General features: G+C 38.9%; 1 pseudogene across 1 annotated transcript in view; it reads right to left on the bottom strand.

The window, feature by feature from the left end:
• The window catches only part of LOC311228485 (high choriolytic enzyme 1-like), a 7,051-nt pseudogene extending 3,426 nt beyond the window's left edge, over window positions 1-3,625 (bottom strand). The window contains exons 1-3 of the transcript in view: window positions 3,548-3,625; window positions 2,804-2,816; window positions 2,503-2,655 (exon numbers count right to left, since the gene is read on the bottom strand). The product of the transcript in view is annotated as a high choriolytic enzyme 1-like (transcript). The remainder of the gene's footprint in view (window positions 1-2,502; window positions 2,656-2,803; window positions 2,817-3,547) is intronic.
• Between the last annotated feature and the right edge of the window lie 1,849 nt (window positions 3,626-5,474).

Below are 5,474 nucleotides of genomic sequence, written 5' to 3'. Positions count from 1 at the left end.
ACCGACGGCAGAGACGATCATGCAAGCTGCCGACCTGCTCAGCAGTTAGGGGGTTAACACTTTGACATGCTGCCGGGAGGAGCCGGGATTGAACCAGCAACTCTCTGATTACCAGATGACCGCTCTACCCCCTGAGCCACTGTAAAGAGGAGATAAGACCTCCTGAATCTGGGACCAGAGCCGTCCCTAGACTTTTGGGGGCCCTAGGCAAAGAAACATTTGAGGGACCCTTCCATTTGACCTTCAGGTCTCCGCACCACAGGGCTACATGCAGTGATCTACCTATAGTGGCCAGGACGGTCCTTCCTGTGACCATACTGTCAAGGTCCATTACGTGTGTCTGTATGTACTGTGAGATGCCATAAGGTGTTGCCTTTTTCTGCACCAATATCACCAAGACAAGTTGATGTGAATTTACTATACAAGGACAAGGACTTCTAATATGTGGATATGTGGTACTGGTTACTAACATACTGTATTATATACTAACACATTACTCAATTTATTCTCAAGAATTAAATACATTTTTAATTAATTACTAAGTCAAGTCAAGTCAAGAGTTTTAATTGTCACGGCATACAAGTATACAATGAAATGCGGGTGGTCTTGCCCGCAACGATGTGCAATACAGTGTTACAACATATAATAGAATCCAATAAAAAACAACATTGTGCAATAAACAGGTAACAGGTAACATGGTGTGACATCTCGGTATCTGTACATAGTTATTTACAGAGCATATAGGACATGCTAGGTAGCTTTGGTAGTGCAATACACTGTTCCTGTTATTCTAATTTAAAGTGGCCTTTCCTTTTGGCCATAAGTGTGCGGCATGAGTGTGTGCCCGCTCATGTTAAAGTGTTAAGTGGCTGCTAGTGTGTGAGTCGTGTGTGTGTTCATGTGTGCTTGTGTGTGGATAGTTCAGTGTTCTGTGGCACGGGGGACCCTGATGGAAACAAGACAAACATCTTTCTCAGGTCTGCATCCCCTTAACAATTGTATGTATTGAGCCGTACTGTATTGTACCCATTCTGCAATCTGTTAAATAAAGTTTTCATTCATTCATTCATTCATTGTTCAGGGCTCTGATGGCCTGGGGGAAGAAGCTGAGCCTAAGCCGCTCTGTCGTAGTAGCTGGGGTTCGCAGGCGTCTGCCTGACCTCAGCAGCTGGAACAGGCTGTTATTGGGGTGGTGAGGGTCTTTCATTATCCTGCAGGCTCTGGATTTGCACCTCTTGTTGTATAGAACCTGCAGGGGAGGTAGTGCAATACCCGTGGTACGCTCGGCTGAGCGCACCACTCTCTGTAGGGCCTTCTTGTCTTGTGCCGTGCTGTTTCCATACCAGGCAGTGATGTTTCCGGTCAAGATGCTCTCTACAGCTCCTGAGTAGAAGGACTGGAGTATCTTCCCCGATACTCTGAACTTCCTTAACTGTCTCAGGTGGTAGAGGCGCTGTTTCGCCTTCTTTACTACTGTGTCTATGTGTGTTGACCATGTCAGATCCTCTGAGATGTGGACCCCCAGGTACTTAAAGCTGCTCACCCTGTCCACGGTAGCCCCGTTAATCATCAGTGGTGTGTGTGTCTCCTGCTGTCCTCTCCTATAATCCACGATCAGCTCCTTGGTTTTACCAATGTTCAGGAGCAGGCTGTTGTCCTGGCACCAGAGTTCCAGTACCTCAACCTCCTCCCGGTAGGCCTTCTCGTCGTTGTCCGAGATCAGCCCCACCACCACCGTGTCGTCTGCGAACTTCACTATGGAGTTGGAGCTGAACTTGGCCACACAGTCGTGTGTGTAGAGTGAGTACAGCAGGGGGCTTACATTAACTAAATGTAAAAGTTCAGAATATCCTATATCAATATATCAACTCAAATGCAACTATGATATGTGGGGCTGTCTCTAATTTGTTTCATTGGGGTACATATCATCTTATAAGCCTATCAAATGTATTGTACACTGTTATGGCTGTATGCTTTAAAGGTGCATTCAGTAAGACTTTTGATCGTTTGGAATGAGGACTGAGACTTTAACCACATACAATTACATGGAATAAGCACAGAATTTAACGGTAGAGTCTACTCTGTCTTTGTTATTATTTATCATATATTTTAATGATAGAATTCTATTACACATTTTCAGAGAGGTTTTAATGTAATTTATCTGAAAATGTTGTGCCTGTCTATAATTATGCCAACTTTATGCTCATTTTATGCCTATATTTTGTGTCTACATCACTGCTGTGAAGCACGTTGGGCTGAAATTCTTGTATGAAAGGTGCTATACAAATAAAGTTTATTATTTGTATTATTATTATTATTATTATTATTATTATTATTATTATTATTATTATTATTATTATTATTATTATTATTATTATTGTCTGCGTATTATTCTCACAGCAACAAGTAACTTCATGATCATGTAGTCCACTATGTGAATGCAGGAATGTAAGATTTTTACAATCGGTTGCACCAAATAGAAATGCTAATAAAGACACTCACAGTAATGGTTAGCGATGACGTAGGGCACGTAGACTTTGCCGTCAGAAGCCTTTCCCCACATGCAGCCACGGGAGGTGCAGGGGTCAGCGTTCCTCTCCTTCTCGTTAAGATAAGCGATGTCATCCACGATGTAGGGCTCATCCTCAGTACGCACTGGTGACAGGATGAGAATGAATGAATGATCATTACATTTATATAGCGAGAAGGTCAATATCAAATAAGCTCAGCTGTTGTCTCAAATGCATCGGAAAATGTGTGCACTGTTTCCCCACAAATTAAACAATACAAAATAATTTCTTACCAACCTGTATGATCTATAGTGAGGGAATCCGATGATTTATTAGTGAGGAATTATGATGATAATAATAACACCTCTTCATTCATGCTTTGGCAAAGTCTGTGACAAAGTAGTACTGCACATAGTGGAGTTGATATGAGTTGATATGAGTCAAGCAGTGAGGAAATTACGTAGAGTCGTAGACTATCCTCCATTCAGACAATGTGTGATGAAATTAGTTTGTACTCACAGTGTTGTTCAGGTGTCATGCAGCAAAATGGAGGCAGGGTAAATGAAACAATGAAAGGTTAGTTCTGCTAAAAAGACATAAATGCACATATAATATTCACTACATTTACATTTACATTACACTACATAAACAAACCCACACAGGTAAGTAAGTAGGCCTAGGTGTGGGAGGTTGGCTATACCGGATTTTAAGGTATACTGTACCTTCAATCAATATATCATGGATTTTTACATTACATCATCCACAGTATATATAAAATAAAGAAACATTTAAAGTTTAGTAATACATTACTAATATACTTTATTTAATTGAAAAAGTTGTCCTTGCAGCAGTATTGAAAAAGTTAAAGAAAACAGAACATTTTGAATGAAATAACACCATGACTATTATTATGATTATTATAGTATTAGTAAGAGTAAGAGTCATATCACATTGTAATTTCTATTGGAAGACTAAAATAAAACATCAAATATTGTCAAAACTAAGAAATATATCAGATGATATTTTGGAAAGATCACTTTTCTCAACTCTTCATTTGCCCAAGCAGAGACAACAACCAGGGCCAGTAGACCCAAGATGAACTTCAAGCCAGCCATGTTAACAACGTACAGGTTTACAGTGTAGAAGACTGTGTGATGTACCACAAGCTGGAGCCTCTTTTATGGTCCAATCTGTTCCCTAATATGGTTATGGTTACATCACTGATAACAGAGGTGCCTTGCCTAATCTCTGTGGCCTTGTGAATCTCACCGCTGGAGTCAGGGATGGGCACAGTGGTGGACTTGTTGTCCTTGGAGAAAGCCCACCTGAAGTCACAAAAATACATTGAAAGGAGGCTGGCAAAGACTGAGTGAAAGTCCTGGAAGCAGGAAATGTTTCACTATATAAATGATGATGAGGGGAACATTTTAAATTTAAAATTACTAGGAGAGACTGAGTGAAATAGATTTTCATCGTCAGTGTGTCATTGTAGAAGCCATTCTGGAAGGATTTCCCTTCAGACATCAGGTCTGAGACTTAAATAGTAACTGACGGTTAATTAACGGTTTGTTAATGTATAGTCCCTAGAATGAAGAAAGATAGAGCCATGACTCAATTGTTGATCATTCTCTGATCACACAAATAATTTAAGTACTAGAAAAAGTGTAAATCGATGTCAAAATATAATAGTATAAATATACAAACATTTACAAATGGTTTAAAACGTATAACGTCACACCATATGTACCTTATTTATACTGCACATGTGTATACTTACTTACTCATAATATTATATTTATTTATTCTAGTGTCTAATGTAACCATATTTATTGTAATGCATAATATCACTTGATTACACTGCCTACTTGCTCATGTGTACTTTACTATAATTGTATTGCCTGTATTATGTCTTCTACTATTATCATGACCTCATACCTGTACCCCCTCCCCCATGCTGATATGATCCCTGAATTTTCCCAAGGGGATCAATAAAGGAATATCTTACAAATAAATAAAAAACTATGCTTAGCATTAAAAAGGTTTGTAATTCATTATGAGTAGCAATCAATAAAGGAATATCTTATAATGCTGGCGTGTTCCAGGCAAAATAGGAAAAGGCAAGCAAAAAGGTAAATCCTCAATTCAAAGTATATAACCACTACACTGTAAAAAAGAAGACTGTAAAAAATGTCATGTACATTCATACATGTAAATGTATGGCAGCAACGGTTGCCAAATAGTAATACTACTGTCAAATTACAGTAAAATCAAATACATTTACAGATTACAACCTTTATTTAATGGTTAATATTTTGATAAAAGGTCATTTACTGTATTTGTATGGCATTTACACTTAAAGTAGAAAAAGAAAAGTAATCTGTAAAAACAGTGAATTTCCTGTGATTTTCTTTTTTTTCAGTGTAGAACACTATAACACCTGTGTACCTAGTGAAACAACACAATGTCAAGGGTGTCCATTAAACATTTCTAACCTGTTAGGGATAGTGTTGTCGAGGACCCAATTGCTGAACAGGACGAGGAGAGAATAGGCAGACGAGACATGGAGCCAGGGGTGTAGTAGTAAAAATAGGCTTTACTTCAAAAGGCAGTGTAGTAGCTTTTTAATAGAACATAGATCATAACTGGTATTCAAATCAAACTAATGTGTTTTAGTACAAGCATGTCACTATCATGAAATCCTTGTGTCCTGGGGGACAAGATTAGATTGCACCACAGGAGGTCGTTTGCATATAGTCCCCGGGCAGCTGTAGAACACCAAGATCAAAGGTTGTTAAACGGGTTCTGTGACTGATTATAGGAACAGGAAGCTGACACCTTATGCCCCAGGTTTACTGCAGCTGGCAGGGGAGGAGCAAACGTCTCCATTCTCTGTAATAATAAGTACAGGTTTAAATGACTATTGGTATGATTAGATTAATTTAATATGAACTATAGAAAATCCTG

This window comes from Notolepis coatsorum (genome assembly GCF_963971535.1).
Source record: "Notolepis coatsorum genome assembly, chromosome: 5".
In the NCBI taxonomy this organism is placed as follows: domain Eukaryota; kingdom Metazoa; phylum Chordata; class Actinopteri; order Aulopiformes; family Paralepididae; genus Notolepis; species Notolepis coatsorum.
Note: the sequence above shows the minus strand (reverse complement) of the source record. Positions and strands in the feature narration are given on the sequence as shown.